Source organism: Dermacentor albipictus, unplaced genomic scaffold, assembly GCF_038994185.2.
Source record: "Dermacentor albipictus isolate Rhodes 1998 colony unplaced genomic scaffold, USDA_Dalb.pri_finalv2 scaffold_11, whole genome shotgun sequence".
Lineage (NCBI taxonomy): Eukaryota > Metazoa > Arthropoda > Arachnida > Ixodida > Ixodidae > Dermacentor > Dermacentor albipictus.
The window spans coordinates 6127064-6145218 of NW_027225565.1; the positions used below are offsets into that span (position 1 = coordinate 6127064).

General features: G+C 44.8%; 4 non-coding genes across 4 annotated transcripts; all 4 read left to right on the plus strand.

Moving 5' to 3' along the window:
- The first annotated feature begins 1661 nt into the window (after window positions 1-1661).
- On the plus strand, window positions 1662-1734 carry TRNAV-CAC (transfer RNA valine (anticodon CAC)). Its single transcript has one exon. It is a non-coding gene; the product is annotated as a tRNA-Val (tRNA).
- A 79-nt stretch (window positions 1735-1813) lies between these two features.
- On the plus strand, window positions 1814-1886 carry TRNAV-CAC (transfer RNA valine (anticodon CAC)). The gene has a single exon. It is a non-coding gene; the product is annotated as a tRNA-Val (tRNA).
- Window positions 1887-6978: 5092 nt separating this feature from the next.
- TRNAV-CAC (transfer RNA valine (anticodon CAC)) lies at window positions 6979-7051 on the plus strand. The gene has a single exon. It is a non-coding gene; the product is annotated as a tRNA-Val (tRNA).
- Window positions 7052-7129: 78 nt separating this feature from the next.
- TRNAV-CAC (transfer RNA valine (anticodon CAC)) lies at window positions 7130-7202 on the plus strand. Its single transcript has one exon. It is a non-coding gene; the product is annotated as a tRNA-Val (tRNA).
- The last annotated feature ends 10953 nt before the right edge of the window (window positions 7203-18155 follow it).

Genomic DNA, 18155 nt, shown 5'->3' on the forward strand with positions numbered 1-18155 from the left:
TCGAAACTGCAAAACGCGCCTCATAGTCAACAACAGATTGGGGGGCCCAGTTGAGGTCCAGCGGAGTGTGCGTCAAGGGTGCCCAGCGAGTCCGCTCTTATTTTCTATTTATATTGAAACGTTATGTCTAGCAATTATTGAAAATGACCGGGTTCATGGCTTCCGATTACATGCGTCGGAGGTAAAGCTCTTGGCGTATGCTGATGATATAGCTGTGTGTTGTACGGAAAAAGAGAGTCTTCTGGAGGCTGTTGCGGTAGTAAGAAGGTTTGGGGAAGTGACGGGGAGCCTTGTGAATTGGGAAAAGTGCCTGGGGTTCTGGCATGGCGAGTGGCCGTCACCCCCCAACAGATTTGCTAACGTGAAATGGGTTGAAACACCAGTAAAGTACCTCGGCGTTCCACTTGAAAATTATAAGAAAACAGATGATTTATGGTTAGAAAACGTGAAAGAAACACGAGAAAAGGCGGAGAGGTGGAAAGGGGCTCATCTCTCAATTTTCGCCAGAGCGACAGTGTGCAATTTATTTTTTGTTAGTAAAGATGGTATATTATGCAAGTGTTGTATTGTTCGCGAGTGTATGTGCAGAAGTTCCATCGAGTTTTTGCTGTCTTTATTTGGGCGTCCAGCTGGGAACGCTGCAGCCGTACGAATCTTTTTCGGCGAGTGAAAGATGGGGGCTTGGGTCTGGCACATCTTTTCGTGCGACAGCTTGTAAATAGATTTTTTTTCTTTCGTGACGTCAACGACCCGTTCTTAAGAGCGGTGTGTCAAGTGCGACTTTGTAATGCGTTACCAGAGTTTGTTATCAGCAGTCAAATAATGCCTGGTACTCTATTAGGTTTTTTTAAAGAGATAGTAGCGAGTGTCCGCTTTTTGACAGTACGGTTCTGGAATGACTATCTGTTCAGTGTAAAAAGAAAGAAATTGTACAGTGACCTGTGTGATGTTATTTTTCCGGTGCCTATGTACAGATCCATATACAGTGGAGGTCAAGGTAACAATGTTTTAAAACGCGTAAAAAGAATGGATGTGAAGCCAGAAGTGAAATCTTTTTTTCTTCAAGCTTCACACGGGCACTCTGACAGTGAGAACGTTTTTGGAAGAACGCGGTTTTTACATGCCGTGGGGTTCCAACTGCCTGATTTGCAAAAAACCAGAAGCAGTAGACCATGTGTTCCTGCATTGTTGGGCGGGGGTGTTCTTTTGGGTGGTCCTCCAAAGAACCATAATGAAAGATTTTCCGTTGGAGCCGTACGGCATCAGATTTCTGCCATTAGACAATGAGGACGGCGTCCCATTTGACCTCATCATGCTCACAGGCCTCTACTGTATATGGCGAGCCCGAATGGAGGGCTTCTATTGTGACCCAGACGCACGGCCTGCGCGCCTGCATTTCCGTGAACACATGTCACGCTTTATTGAAGTAAAAAAAGGCGAAGTTGTACCTGACTGGCTACCCAGGATTGAAGTATTGGCATTCCTCAAAGAATTTTAATAGACAAAGTCAGCCAAGTTGTGCTGGTCGCTTTATTACAGAATGTTTCATTTTCTACATGAAGCATGGAATATTTTATTTATTTTGTTTGTTTTGGTTGTGTTGCTCATAAGATGTACGAGTATGTGAAAGCTTTGATAACTGGCAATAAAGAAAAAAAAAGGTTCCCGTGGTGTAGCGGTTATCACGTGCGCCTCACACGCGCAAGGCCCCCGGTTCGATCCCGGGCGGGAACAATGTACTTCCTTTTTTTTCTATTGCAATCGCATACATGCCGAAAAAAAACGGGGAGGAAAACAGCCTGAGGCGTGCTCGGTTCCCGTGGTGTAGCGGTTACCACGTGCGCCTCACACGCGCAAGGCCCCCGGTTCGATCCCGGGCGGGAACAATGTACTTCATTTTTTTTTCTATTGCAATCGCATACATGCCGAAAAAAACGGGGAGGAAAATAGCCTGAGGCGTGCTCGGTTCCCGTGGTGTACGGATTCTACTTCCGGCTACCGTTCGGTGCGGACGCAGAATGACTTGCTCCGGTGGGGCGGTGTTTGCGGCTCAGCCGAGCCGCGGAAACAGGTTTATTGGCGATGAAGACAAAGAATACCAAGTTGTTTTGCCGCAATTGCCTACAGGACCCTGCGTTTTGAATACTGTATTCCTTCACGGGGACGTGACGGCAAGACCTTTTCGTGCCGAAGATTTCCGGGACATGCGGGCTCGTCTGGGACTACTGCCCGAGGTTGTCACCTTGGGTGCGTTCCAGATGAACCACGTTTGGGCGGTTACGTTCAGGAACTCGGAATCTACAAAAAAAATGTTGCCGTGCGGCGAAGCTGAGGTGAAAGAAAGAAGGTGCCTAGTGTTGGACCCGGCTAACCAGGAGATACGCGTGAAGGTTTTCTGGCTCCTTCACCATGTTCCAGACGAAGACGTACGCGCGGCACTCGCAGCATATGGAAAAGCCGGAGACGTGACCAGACAACGCTGGCGTGTGCAAGGCATCACGGACAAAGGTTCGACAACGCGCACCGTAACCTTGAAGCTGAAGGCGGGCGTGACCATTGAGGATCTGCCACATCAGTTTCGAGTAGCCGGTATGTTGGCACTTCTCGTAGCCCCTGGCAGGGCTCCCTTATGCTTGAGGTGCAACCGCACGGGACATATCAGGAGGGATTGTCGCGTACCACGCTGCGCTATTTGCCGGCGCTTTGGCCACGACGACAGCCAGTGTGTGCGGACGTATGCGAACATCGCAGGCCCCGCAAAGTCTGACGAGGTGTTACAAGAGCACGTCATGGATGCCGCTGATGCCGAGGAAGCGGCTGGTGGGTCCGACGTTACGCAAGGCTCAAAGGCAAAAGTCCTCGCTAAGCCTGACGGGGCCAGCAGCACTGTCAAGCATGGAAAGGACGATAAAGTGCAAAGAACAGAGGCGGACGCGGAAAAGTCTGCCAAGGACACGGTGACTAAGGTCGCCACAAAGGACAGCAGCAAAGACAAAAAGAAGACGGAAGCGGAGAAGGCAACCCCTATGGACACCAGTGGCCCAAGTGGTACGGCGCCGAAGAGGTCCCTTGAGGAGAGCAATGACGGCGAACCAGGAAAAATCAAAGCGGTTCAAAGCGAGCCGCCTTTGAAGACGACCAACGTCCGGCGACCGACTTTGAAGCCGGCGCCGAATGTGCCGCCCGATAGGAAACCGTCGGCGTCAACGCTGACATAGCATGAGAATGTGCCTACAGACGCTTTCCGTTTTCCTTTTATTTATTTTTTTGTGGGGTGGGGGGAGGGGGGCGTGGCGGGGAATGGTGGGGTAGCGGGTGACTGCAACAAGACGCAAGTTTCGCGATGGAAATTCAGATATGGCATCCAACAACGACAGTCCAGAGGATGGTTTTCGCTGCGCTATGCCAGTAAACGTGAGTGTGCAGCGAGTTATGTGCAGTGAATGTAGGCCATGACCGGTCTTTTCCTTCTTCATAACAAAATGAATTCCACCAATGTCGCGTTACGTGTTGGAAGTATAAATGTAAGGAGCCTTGGTTCTAAACGTAAACAGTACCAGCTAAGCAGGCTGTTCATGGAAACCGATCTTGACATTATCGCAGTGCAAGAAACTAAAATCGAAAGTGAAGAACGAACGGAACGTATGGTAGCGACTTTTCGTCCGCGGTATTATGTTTGTGTGTCACATTGTGTCGGGAGGTCTGGTGGGTGCGCCCTTTTTGTTCGCGTTTCTCTGGACGTAGTTATTGAAAGCGTGGTTTGTGATGTTAATGGACGACAAATAGTGTGCGACTTTGTTATTGGAGCAGTGAAGTGGCGAGCGATGTGTGTATGCACCTAACAAGGAATGTGAACGCAAGGTTTTCTTTCAATGCCTTAAAAGCCAATTGAATTTTCAAACCAACATTTTATTGATGGGGGATTTCAACTGTGTGTGTTACGCTGAGGACAGAGTTCTAAGCCCGCCGGTGCACGACGCAAGCGCGCAATTTTTAGCCGAAATTGTTGGCGAAGTGAATCTGGTAGATGTGGGCCATGTCATGGGAAATGGTACGAATACAAGTTTCACGCATTTGCAAGGAGTCAGCCACGCACGATTAGACCGAGTGTATATGTCTGCTGATTTGATTCCAATGTGTAGCAACTATGAGGTAAAATCTGTGTCATATAGTGACCACTGTTTAGTTATGTTTGCGTTAGGCCTTAGAAAACCAAAATTTAATTGGGCGTTGTGGAAATTAAACTCTAAACTACTAGATGATGATGTTTTTGTTCAGAAAATTAAAGATCATATTCATAACCTATTAGAAAAGGACCATCAAAGTATTGCAGAAGCATGGGAATGGTTCAAGCAGGAAACGAAGTTAATGGCAATGGAAAGATCATGCACCTTACGACGGGAGGAACAAAGAAAAGAAAAAGAGTTGCAGTGTCAACTTAACTTCTACTTAACAATGGAAGGTGCTTGCCCAGGTAGCTTTGCGAAGGGAATAAAAGAAGTAAAAGCTCAGTTAGAAAGCGGCGATCAAGAGAAATATCGTGGTGCGGTTATACGTGCGCGCGCAGAAAGATTATGGTGCGGTGAAGTACTGACCAAAAGAGCTCTGTCGGACGAAAAAGGCTACGCTTCACGAAAGGAGATAAGGGCCATCACATATGGAAACGCAATTGTACATGAAAACCAACACATTCAACAGGCCTTTTATGAATATTACAGCGAGTTGTTAGGCAGTAAACGCAAGCACTCGAAAGGTTTCGATAGTGAATTTTTAACGCTGCTTCCAAAGTTGGATGAGGACGCAAGGCTGAACCTTGAGCAGCCAATTACTATCGCAGAAATAGAACAAGCAATAAAAGAGTTAGATGTAGGTAAAGCGCCAGGGCCTGACGGATTAGGCGCCGCATTTTATAAGGCGTTTAAAAAGGAAATGGCAATAATTTTGCATCAGGTTATTAATGAGGCATATGAGAAACAAGTTCTACCACCTTCGTTTCGTGAGAGTCATGTGGTATTAATACCAAAGAGTCAAGACCCTCAAACTCTACTCTCGGTGCGGGCATATCGTCCCATTAGCCTTACAAATACAGACTACAAGATATACACGAAAGTTCTCGGGAGGCGACTACAGTCGGTCATACAGAAGTTAGTTGGACCACACCAAACGTGTGGAATAAAAGGACGTTCCATTATGACAAACATTCATGTGGTACGCACGGTCCTTGAGTGTTGTGATGCCTTTTCAGAGAAGGTGGCAATATTACAGTTGGACCTTGAAAAGGCATTCGATAGGGTGGCGCATAAAATCCTTTTTCTTATACTTGAACATGTGAACGTTGGATGTATGTTACTAGAAGGTGTTAAAATGTGTTATGATCAAACAGTTTCTAAGATTATAATTAATAATACATTATCAGAAAATATACAAATCCAATCTTCTTTGAGACAAGGTTGCTGTTTGTCACCTTTGCTTTTTGCATTATATTTAGAGCCATTTTGTTTAAAGGTACTTTTGTGTAGTGAAATCGTAGGTTATAGGGTAGGCACGAGTGAAATAAAGATACTAGCATACGCAGATGACGTAGCAGTGTTCTGCCGGGATAAAGGAAGCGTTAATAAAGCGGTTGATGTGGCCAAAAGTTTTTGTAAAATGTCAGGAAGTGTCATTAATTGGGGAAAATCAGTAGGCATATTGCATGGGGGTTGGGAACATTTTCCCAGTGAAATGGAAAGTGTACAGTGGACGACTACCCCTATGAAGTACCTCGGTGTACCACTACAGCATTTTCGGGACACGAAAGATTACTGGAAAGAGCAATGCGCAGAAGTGAAGGAAAAGACAAAACAATTTGGTGGGAGGGACCTGTCCATGTTCGCGAGAGCAACCGTATGCAACCTCTTTCTCGTCGCCAAGATTTGGTACGTGCTGCAGGCCATATGCGCATCAAGAACGAGCATACAAAAACTGCACCGGGAATTTGCCGTATTTATCTGGGGATCTGTGTGGGAACGTACCAGCCGCACCAATTTGTTCACATCGGTTAAACGAGGCGGCCTGGGCCTAGCTCACTTGTTTTTGAGGCAAGTGGTTTCACGTTTTATGTTCTTGCGCGATCAACAAAATGTATTTTATTAACTGTGTTTCAGGAGCGTCTGAGTGACGCTTTACCAAATTATATTGTGTCAACACGACCAGCGAGAACAACTATCAAGGGCTTCCTGCGTGAAGTTGTATGGGCGTACCAATTCTTGTGCACGCGTTTTTCTTTAGAGTATTTAAGCAGTGTTAAGCGACAGAAACTCTACAAAGATGTTGTCGACACTTTGCTGCCTACACCTATATATAGGACGAAGTTTTGTATAGAAAATGGAGGAAATGTGTTAAAAAGGGTAAAGTGGATGCCGGTGCGCTCGTCAGCCAAGTCCTTTTTCTTTCAACTTCACAGTGAAACGTTTCCGGTTAAGCCATGGCTCGAACAAAAAGGCTTGTTTGTAGCATGGTCAGTAAACTGTTTAATATGCAGAAAACTAGAAACCATAGAGCACATGTTTCTGGACTGCCCAGACGCAGTATTCTTGTGGGACATTTTGCAACGAACATTAAAAAAGGAGCTACCGGTGACGCCGTACGGAATCCGTTTTCTCCCTACATCAAATGACGATGGAGTCCCTCAAGATATGTTGATGTTATTGTGTCTACACAGTCTATGGAAAACACGAATGGCGATACGTCATGAGCATATTAATATTCAGTCTTCAAGGGAAAACTTTATTGAGAGCATGGTCCTCATGCGGGAAGTGTACAAGGCCAGAAACGAGGACAATGACTGGATTTCAGTATTAGATGAGTTGGCATCTATGAAGTGCTTTTAAATGCCTCGCGTCAGCCTCAGAGTGGCAGACGCTTTTAACATTTTTTCTCGCAGTGTTTTGTTCATATTTGTATGTATTGCAAACCGGCAATAAAGAAAAAAAAAAGGTTCCCGTGGTGTAGCGGTTATCACGTGCACCTCACACGCGCAAGGCCTCCGGTTCGATCCCGGGCGGGAACAATGTGCTTCATTTTTTTTCTATTGCAATCGCATACATGCCGAAAAAAACGGGGAGGAAAATAGCCTGAGGTGTGCTCGGTTCCCGTGGTGTAGCGGTTACCACGTGCGCCTCACACGCGCAAGGCCCCCGGTTCGATCCCGGGCGGGAACAATGTACTTCATTTTTTTTTTCTATTGCAATCGCATACATGCCGAAAAAAACGGGGAGGAAAATAGCCTGAGGCGTGCTTGGTTCCCGTGGTATGCGCATTCTGCTTCCGAGCTGAACGGATCGCGGTATCATGGGCTCCAATGGAGCGAGTTCGAGAGCTGCCAGAATCGCATTCGTTTTACCAGAAGCCACGAAGTGTCTGCGGACTCTCACAACTGTCAGCAGATCTTTGTTCGGACGTACGCAAGTAGCTAGCAGACGACGGCAGTCTTAAAAAGATGCGCATGGGCTTGATGCTGTGTTTTAAAAGAAGCTGTGCGTTTCTGTGTGTTTCCGTGTACTTTGCGCGTTCCAGACGGCAAATATGGTGCGCTCAGCTATCACTTCCGTTACATTGGTGCTTCCTGTGCCATCATGCGAGTTTTTCACGAGTGGGCTAATTAGAGAGTTTTAGAATAGGGGCCCCAAAGAAATAGCGTCGACACCACTGCGTATGCGCGAGATGCAAACAGCGTTTGGGTTTTGCATCAGGCACGTTATTTCACTGATTTAGCGGGAGTCCCAAACGTTGTCCCAAAAGCTTTGTGACAACAAACGTGGCGGCGCCAATCGAAGCGATCGCTCTAACCTAGCAACAAACTGGGTTTGATTCATGGTAACGCGTGAAGATCCCAAGCTAGGAGGAGTGACTACGGTTATCGCTTTCTCTCAACTAGTGTGTGTTATGAAGATTGATTCATTAGACCCCGTTGATTCCGAATTCAGTTGTCGATTGCATTCGTCGTAGGCCTAACACGGCTTAAACTTGGCTGGTGAAGGAATGTAAAGTTGGCTACTCAAAACTAAACGCAACGAAATGCTAGATGCTAATAGAATAACCTCTAAATTGGAATTAAACGCGTAAACACGAATTTCCAAATTACTCTTCTTTTCATAAAATGGTAAATTTTATTTAATTGCTTATGATAGCTTATCTTTGACGCCACCCACCGCGGTTGCTCAGTGGCTATGGTGTTAGGCTGCTGAGCACCACGTCGTGGGATTGAACCCTGGCCACGGCGGCCGCATTTCGATGGGGGTGAAATGCGAAAACACCCGTGTACTTAGATTTAGGTGACCGCTAAAAAACCTTAGGTGGTCGAAATTTCTGGAGTCTTCCACTACAGCGTGCCTTATAATCAGAAAGTGGTTTTGGCACGTAAAACCCCATAATTTAATTTTTAATCTTTGACGCCGTAGTGGCGCCGCAAGCGCAAGACGCTATCTGCAAACAGACAGCTTCTTAAAACACTTCACTCCTTCATTCCCCAACGCGAACACTCGCAAAGCTCTTTGGGGCCCCAATCTTTTGGGGCCCCTATTCTAAATTCTCTATTGCTGCAGTTTTAGTCCTTGTGTTTTTTAAGAGCGAAGCACAGCGATCAGGCTCAAATGCTTGCTTTTCTTGATGTGTTTCGTGACATCTCTCATGCTTATTGCTATATGCGTAGTACAGAGGTAGACTTCGTTTATCAGATGAGTGAAGCTGGTGTGCGAGGAAACATATGGTATTGCATATGGCGATTTAATGCTGGTAGTTGGGGTGGTATACAGGTGTCCCACGTAACTTGAGCCAAACATTAAAAATATGCAAATGCCACATAGCTGGACACTACCAAGGTAATATTGTTTGCCGTCGCTTAGAGATACTCAGATATTTTTTATTGCACCTGATTAGATAATTATTCTTAATAAGTGAACTTCTCAAATATTATAATTAGATGTAAAGTGTCAATGAGAAAATTGTAGAGCAACATGAAAAACTTCCGGTACAGCTTTCTGTAGCTCCAATACGTGCTGTATGAAAGTGTTTTTTTCGAGCGTGTAAGAAGCCCGCAAATACATGCGGTGCGACTTGCCACACGCGGCACTTTGCGTGTATTCGCTGGCTTCTTTCACGCTCGGTAAAACACTTATATGCAGCACGTTTCGAACAAAAAGCGTATGCGGAGTTTTTTATGTTGCTCTACAATTTTCTTATGGGTACTTCGAACCTAAATATAATATTGCAAAATTTGAATAATTAAGGAAGACGGATGATTTAATTGGGCGGAATGAAAAAATATAACTACCTCAAAGTCAAGGCAAACAACATTACCCTGGGCTTTTGTCCAGCTATGTGGCATTTCCATATCTTTAATGTTTCGCTTAAGTTACGTGGGACAACCTGTATAATCAGTGTCGCTGATTGCTGTTGACATGTATGTTGACCCCTTCTGTTACCAAGTTCGAGCGTTTGCTTTTGTACGTGCAGGATTAGTAGACTGTGTAGACGTGCTCTTTCTTAAACACACGTCGGGCCTTTAGTAGACGGTTTCATGAGCTTTCATGATATCGGCGTGTGGCTTTTGGGTGAAGAGTGATGTGGAACTACCGCGATATTGCTTATATTAGTGTGGCAGGGCCACTTAAATTTCGCAGGCATTGAATGAGCTGGCTTAAATACAGCGGTTAGAGGCACGAAGAGCGAGAGCACGATGCAACCTGAACTTTGTGAACATGTTCAATGTGCTCAGGCTGCGATTCAGTTAAGCAAGCTGTATGGTTGTGTCGGTTACGTGGCCTCTGAGACTGCACCACTTTGGGGGCCACGCTACTGAATTCGCTGGGTACGGCGCTGGGTCACTAACAGCAGGCGACGGCAGCCAGGAGAGAGACTTCCGATCACGTTGCTTTCAACAAAACCTCGGACAGTCCCAGACAGCTGGATCACGTGACTGTGATGCGCTCTTCTTTCAGTGCTAGCCAGACCGAAAGCTACAGGCGGTTTCTGGACAGTCTGGGACTACATAATCGGAGAGGCCCGGTGCTCTGAAATGCATTATGTCCACTGCTGGACGAAGGCCTTTCCTAGTAATCTGCAAACTTCAACTTCAAACTTCAGAAATCTACTTGCTTCAACCGATTCCATTCTTCGCTTGAATATTTACTAATTTTGTCATGGAGCCTATTTCTTACCACCCTGAACACCATCTTTTTTATTTATCATGCACATCATTTTTTGTCGTTCCATTGCTTGTTCAAAAAGCCTTGAATTCCCAAGCCTCCTTTTTATCATGCTAGGTTTCAGACTCGTAGGATAGTCTTAGCACAACGCAATGATGGTACTTTTTTAAGAATAATGGTAAGCTCTCCATCGTGACTCAGTAATGTGTGACATAAGTGTTTCGACCAATTTTCAGTCTTTAAATTTTCTTCTACTGATCAAGGACTCCTGTGACTAATTTCCTTAAGTAACATATTCCATTGCCTTCTTGCCATGGAAAATTTAACTGGTGCCTTCTAGCAGGCTTTTAAAGTGGCAACATCTGCACTGCCGACAGTAGGACATGTTCAGACAAATTCAACTGGACAAGTCTGGCGACAACTTTTAATTTTCATTAAACATTTTTGTTTTGGTGCCTGAGCCTGACGACACTGAAATCAACCTGAGTTTTGCAAGAAAAAAATGGAGTCCTTGCAAAAAACATATATAAGATCACCTGTTTAGTAAGAAGCATCTTATTACATTACATTACTTATTACATAAACTTTCTTTCTTGAATTTAGACATGGATGTATTAAAATGGCTAGAAACGTTCTTCACTAACCGCGAGCAATTCGTTACTATCAACGACGAGTCCTCCGTCAGCCTCCCGGTATCATCAGGTGTCCCTCAGGGGTCTGTTCTTGGACCACTTATATTCTTAATATACATCAATGACTTACCCCTTCATGTAACTTGCAAAATTCGGATGTTCGCTGATGACTGCGTGCTTTATCATACCATTAACAATGACATTGATGGAGACAATTTGCAACAAAATCTCAACCATGTACAGTCTTGGTGTGCCCATTGGCTAATGACTCTTAATCCCAAGAAATGTAAACATATGTCATTTACTCGTAGTCGTACACCCTTCTTGCCATCTTACACAATAGCCAACAATCGGATTGAAACAGTAAAATCATTCAAGTACCTAGGCGTCATAATTTCCTGTGATCTTAGCTGGGGCACGCAAATCAACACCATAGTGAACAATACACTCGGATTTATGAGGCGCCACTTGCGTCATGCGCCTCAGGATGTCAGACTTGCGGCGTGCAAATCACTTATCAGGCCTAAAGTCGAATATGCGTCACCAATCTGGAACCCATATCAAAAATATCTCGTTAAGGCACTTTAGCGCTTCCAAAATCGTGCGGTAAGATACATTCATTCATCCTACTCATATGTCGCAAGCATATCATCTTTAAAAGAGAAATCTGAGTTGGAGACTCTCTCGCACCGCCGTAAAAAGCCAGCGTTGGTCTCTTTCATAAGTTATCTACAGTTCCCTTAATCGTGTGCCATACATCATCCCACCCGCAAGAATATCGCAACGCGCTCGTTATCCACTCCAAGTTTTAAAACCACGCTCACACACAACTACCTCCTCTGCTTCTTTTATTTCGCGAACAGCAGCTGATTGGAATGCCATTCCCCAGCATGTTGTATATACAAATAATCACCATGTGTTCATTGCTGAGGTTGCTTCTATTTTGTCAAATTAATTACCTTTTTGTACAAATTCATCATCTGCCTTACGGTTTTGATTGTATGCAATGTATCTGCCTTTTTTCAAATATTCCACTAGTTGCTAAAATGATTTGTCCTTTGCCACTGTTTCTTCTTTTCTGCCAAATTAACTGTTGCTTTTTTATTCAAATTGAGAATTTGACACGAGTATGCACCTATTTATACAAAGTATCTACCACTTTTCAAATGTTTCGTTTGTTATCATGTTCAATTTTTGTTACAAGATGTACCCCACCCCTTATCTAACACCCCTGATAAAGGGGCCTTTAAGGAAATAAACTGACCTGACCTGACCTGACCCTGGTTTTTATCGAATCTTCATTTTGGTTAGATCCCAAAGAAAAAATGTTGTGTCTCGGGCTCAAAAATATTTTGTCCCAGACCGCAGGCATTAATTCAAACTACGATATAAAGAACGAAATATTTGGAAACGCAACACTGCACATATTAGTCAGTTTCTTTTCTTTGCATTTACTAACAGTACAGAATTTGGCCATCCTGTTGCCATGAAAGTCGTAGAAATTTGGGCAAATAACTCTGTCTTCATTGACTCTCAAAATCCACGGTAAGTGCTCATGTTTGGGCATGTTAATTAATTACTCTACTTTAAATTTTTTAGGAGAGGCTTGATTTATTTCAGAAATATTCCGAGTTAAGCGCATTCACATGGACCAACGGAATCTGGATAAACATGTCGCATCATTTGTTTAGTTGTGGAATTGCAAATCAAGGATCGGACTTAATAAACAGTACAGCCTGCAGAAGCCATGGATGGGGTCCAGGAATAGTTGCAGGTTCCCTTACGTCACGAAAATGCCACAGGTTGCTTCGAAAAGCATGCATTAAAAAAGGGGCAATACTTTGAGTGAACACAGTGCAATATTAAAACTATTTAAGAAGGTAGGGAGGGTATGCTGATGCATTCACCAGCTCGACTTTCAATTTTCACTGCCTGAGTAAAAAGGATACTATGCACTGATACTTCTTTCATGACACAACAAACCATCTCTGAAAGCGGCTGACAGCTGTTGTGACACAGTTGTGGTGCAAGCATGGTTTCTTTGTATTGTTGCCATCCCACCAGCTTGTCAGCTGGACAGTATTTTTGGCTTGGTTCTTCAGTGTCGGAAGTAAATAACATGCGTGGTTTGAGCTTGTTTCAAGAGTGCTTCGTTGTTTTGGGAAACAGTAAAATCTGCAAGGTTGTTTAATGGAGCATTTAAAGTTGAAAGCCATGGTCTGCAGTATGTGGCCATGGCACCTCTACGTAAATGCGGGAAGTGTAATCTCTGAAAGTCGTAATGTGAACTTGACATCTTTGCCTATTCCAAGCAAACCATCAATTGACTTGGATCTTTCCCATCTGAAGTTTTTGATGCTATGAGTCTACAAATTAATATATATCAACGAGGCTGAGTCTGAACCATTTATTTTGACAAGAGCACTTGTAATGGTAGTTGTCAATTTGCAATCATTTGTTGTTTATCTGAGGAACAATGGTTGTCCCACAACAATGTTCCACGAGAGGTTTGTTTTTCGATCTTTCATTCCTATTGTGAAGGCAACCAAACTGTGGCCATTAAAAGAGACTTGCTTGTTCTTGTACGTTTTACATAATGGCACCAGTTCCAGTGACACTGAACCTTTATCCAGCCTAGCATGGCTAAGTCCTTGAAACTAAGTAAACCACGAAACACTTTGATCGTAAAACAGATAGCCGGCATCTTCCGGGTTGCATTCACTAACAGGATTAATCAATAGCAGTGTACTATATACGATCATTCATCCGCAATTTTTTCACACAATCCTCCGGAAAATAAACACAATTGAAATCACCCAGTGAAACCAAAAACCTATCGGTCTTTAAGTAATGCTCAACTCGTTCAAAAAAAAAAAACACTGTCTCTCGCTCTCCATATTAGGTGCGTAAATACAAATAACTCACCAGAAAATTTTACTGAAGTTAAACTCTAAACAAACAGGCGTCCCGTTTCACACACTGTTATTGCTTCCACAATTGCATTCAGGCTATTGCGCAAAAAGAATTGTGCAGCCCCCCAGTGTGCCTGCCGCATGACAGACGCATACAACAACGCAGTACTAATAGTTGCACCATGCGATCCGTTTACCTGGAATAACTGTGTTGGTTTTCTGAACAGCGATTATGCCATGATCGCTTTCCAGAAACGTACAACTCAGTTGATATTGCCGTCGCCTTGTGCTTAGTCCTCGGAGATTAAGCGTGGCAATACAGATCGCGATGTTTAAAGTGGCCTCCATTATGAGCAAGAACAATCGGGTCGCTTAGCGCTTACATTGAGAGACGCATGTACTATGCATAAAGTTGTGTCCTCTATTCTGTATTGCACGGCTGCGCCAGTCTAGCTGGCGGTATCACACGTAGTAGTCGTAGCAAAAATGAACAACCTAATCAAAACCGCTACTGTTGCGTGCCCGTCTCGGGTCTCCGCTCCACTTGGACATTGCGCCTAGGCCTGAAGGACGTGCGTCGCAGCTGAGCCGCCTTTGTGGGTGGCTCACTGAATGTCATCGCTCCAGAGGTCCCGGTTCCACCAATCGTTTCCTCGTGTGCCCGCTTCGCAGGCACGTTAGTGGCTGCTGCAATGTCGACGTCAGTCGTAGCAGACATTTCCGCACATGTCAGCACATAGGGGCAGACGACGGGTTCGAGGAGACGTTCCTCTGTTCTGTCGCGGAACTATCGTTTTCAGTCACACTGTTTTCAGTCTTTTTCTGAGAACAAGCCTCGCCGTTGGTTTTCTTGTCTGGGCACAAGTTTTTAGGGCGAAGATATGGCTGTGTGTCCACGTTGCCAATCTTGTCACTCTTTAACCGGTGAAATATCTTCTACTTAAACCTAGTCCAAGAGGTGTTCAGATACTTCGTCTTCTCTTCTCGTTGGTCCTGCGACTACGGCGCATGTGTTGACGCACTGAGAAGGGTCATGGCTGAAGCGTCGGCAAAACTCGCTGCGTGGAACTCGACAGTCGCGGCGATTATGACCGGTTGCATGGCACCGTAGGCAAAGAAGAGCTCGACGTGGAATGAGGGCAAGGATGAGCTCCGATGCTATAAGTAGCCGGTGCGCGATATCATCGACTGTAGTACCTGCCTTCAGCTGAAACGTCACCGACCGCGTCGTTGAGCCCTTCTACAGAATCCCTTGAACACGCTACCGTTCTTTCGCTGCACCTGTCACCATTTCGTATTGGGCAAGAGCTTGTCGGATGCTTCATCTGACATGTTTGTCAGCATCCAGCGTAACTTCATGCGGACGCCTTGATTGCTGGGGCCCAGACAATACAGCGCCGTTCCTTGACGATGCTTCAGGTAGCGAGCAGTTTCATAGCAGCTTCGTCGTCTTCATCATGACCGCCCACACGTGGTTCATCTGATACACCCTCAAGCCAACTACTTCGGCGAGTGGTTCCAGACGTACCAGAGCGTTACTGAAATCCTCAACCTTGTACGGTCTTCCACGGACAGTATTAAGTAGTAAAACTGTATTAAAGACCATTCGTCCGGTAGGCAAGTGCAGCGAAATCAACTGATAATCCTGGTCGTCAAAACAGCATTTCTGTTACTGTGACCGTCCACGGCCGCCAGCACCGCTCCGTCGAAGCACGTTATAACACGTCCGTTCATTACGGTGCACGGAAGTAGAATCCTACACCACGGAATCCCAGCAAGGCATGGGTTAATTCACTCCCCCCTTTTGTTCTGCGTGTATGCGATCCAACCAAGGACCTTGGAACCAAGGACCTTGCGGAGATGTAACCAAGGACCTTGCGTGGTTAAGGCGCACGTGACAAGCACTACACCACTGGAAGCCAGCACCATGTAGTTCAATTCGCTCCTCCTTTTGTTCTTAATGTATGCGATTGCAACAAAAACAAGAAGAAAAACGCAGTTCCCGCCCGATATTGACCAAGGGACCTTGCGCGTGTAGGGCTCGCGTGATAACCGCGACAACACTCAAACTCCCCTTTTTTTATTCGCTGAATAGCACATCATGTGCAAAGAACAAAAGAACAAAACGCATTACAGAAAAAATAACACTGAATAATCTTTAAAAACGTCAAACACACTTTATTTGGCGTGCGATTATTATAATGAAATGAGATAATTCACAACAAGTAGCCATTGCGGCTGATTTTCGCCTGCACAACACGCTTCCCTGGTGTGAGCTGTACTTTCTATGATGTATCCTCTGGCTGGGCGTGCGTTTACATCCGCATGCCTCACTGCCATACGCGTCTTCCAAATTGCGTGCATACTCAACAACATAAACATATCATAAGGTATGTCACTTTCACACTGAACCAGCAGAAAACAAATACGGTATGGTGTTTAAACGTCGCTGAAGGATGTCCCAGTGAAGTACGGCATCTCAACAGTCCAAAAACATGTGATCAATACTTTCCGGCTTACGGCACAAGAGGCAATTACTACTCCACGAAACAAATCGGCCCTTTTACTCTAGCCATGGTTTCCTGGGCAACGTTCGAATGTGTAGCTGAAAAAAAGACGGTCTTGGCTGATGGGCGTAATACCATTCTTTTGACTCTTTTAAAGACATCTTTTCCGGGCCCAATTGCATACATGGTGCGATACGAGGGTACTGGCATCATTACGTCGATAAGATATTTATACAGCCGTTTCTTTCTTAACTTCGCACAAGTATTGCAGAGAAAAACGAACCTTTAATATACTGAACGCCGATACTACGCGCAGATAACCACGTATACCCGGTCGACTGCACAAGAAGACAATACGATGAATTCAGGTAAATAACAGCATAATCTATCTTGTAAGATGGTGCGCAAGAATGGGTGACTCTGATCTCGTAGAAAAATAAACCTCGACACAATCTGTCTTAAAAACAAATGGGCCAATCCCATCCCACCAGCTTTCATTGATAGAAAAAGATTTGTGGGACTCGCACGTTCCCATTGGGAGCCCCAAACAAAAGTGGCAATGACCCTGTGTATCTTCTGAACGTTTAGCCTATTCATGACAGCACCTGAAGCACGTACCCAACTTTCGCTGCTAAGAAGATATTGCAGACTGTTGACCGGCCGAATATCGAGAAGTTTTTCCCTTCCCACTTATTTACTTTCTCTCTCAACATTTCTTTTTCGTCCTTCCAATATTCATCTGGATCTTTATATCCATCTAGTGGCACACCGAAATACTTTGTGGGCACGTCCCTCCCTTTTACATTTTCGAAACTCTGGCATTGCCTCCCAGGTGCCATGCCGCAGACCTACACACTTATCCTAGTTTATTGCACTACCGGACCACTTGCACTACTTATCGGCTACTTTCGCAGCTTCGCTAATACTTTCTCTGTTTTCACAGAAAACAGCAATGTCATCAGCATTAGATAGTAATATTACCACCGATATCATAAGCTTAAAGCCACGTTCTTTTTTATATTGAAATATGCTAAAACAAAAGGTCTCTAAGTAAATAGCAAACAACAAAGGAGAAGTTGGACGCGCCTGGCGGACGCTCCTGGCAATTTGAATACTTTGAGTGACTTCTTTGTTAATGACAATGTTAGCCTCACAATTTTTATACGACATTTTCACGCCTTCTAAGATAACATTCCAGACTTTTAGATGTATTAATACTATAAAAAGTACGTCATGCACTACACAATCGGAAGCTTTTTCGAGGTCTCATTGTAACATCACGACTTGCCTGCCCCATGTATCACAGAATTTGAGGATGCTCCTCGCTGTGCGAATGTTGGTTCCTATTGTTCGGCCCTTTCTGCCGCATGCTCGGTGAGGTCCAACAATTAACTGTATTACACTCTGCAGACTTTTGGCTAGCACCTTCATGAACACCTTATAATTCACATTGGTGAGGCTTATAGGAAAGCAATCATTTGCCGATAAAAGCTTCACTGGATCGTCACTTTTGGGTATCAGTACAATATGCGAACTTCTAAAGGATGGCGGCGCATCCTTTATTTCGTACGCCTCAGCGACGAGCCGCGAAAGAGCCTTCGAGAGGTCATGCTTAAAAGCCTTGTAGAAAGGAGCACCAAGTCCATCTGGACCCGGCGTTTTCCCTTCACTTTGATCGTCTATTGCTCTATTTCAGTTACGCCAATTGGCATTTCAAGGCATACTTTGGTTTCTTCACCTAATGACGCTAATGCAGGTATTAGCGTCAAAAATCTACCGTCTAAAGAGGCCTCGCTTTTACCGCTGCATCCCAGCAATCCTTTGTAATATTCGACAAACGCTTGTTGGATCATCAATTTGTCTCTTGTAATCTCTTCACCATACGTTATCTGTGTTATTTCCTTACGTGAAGCGTGC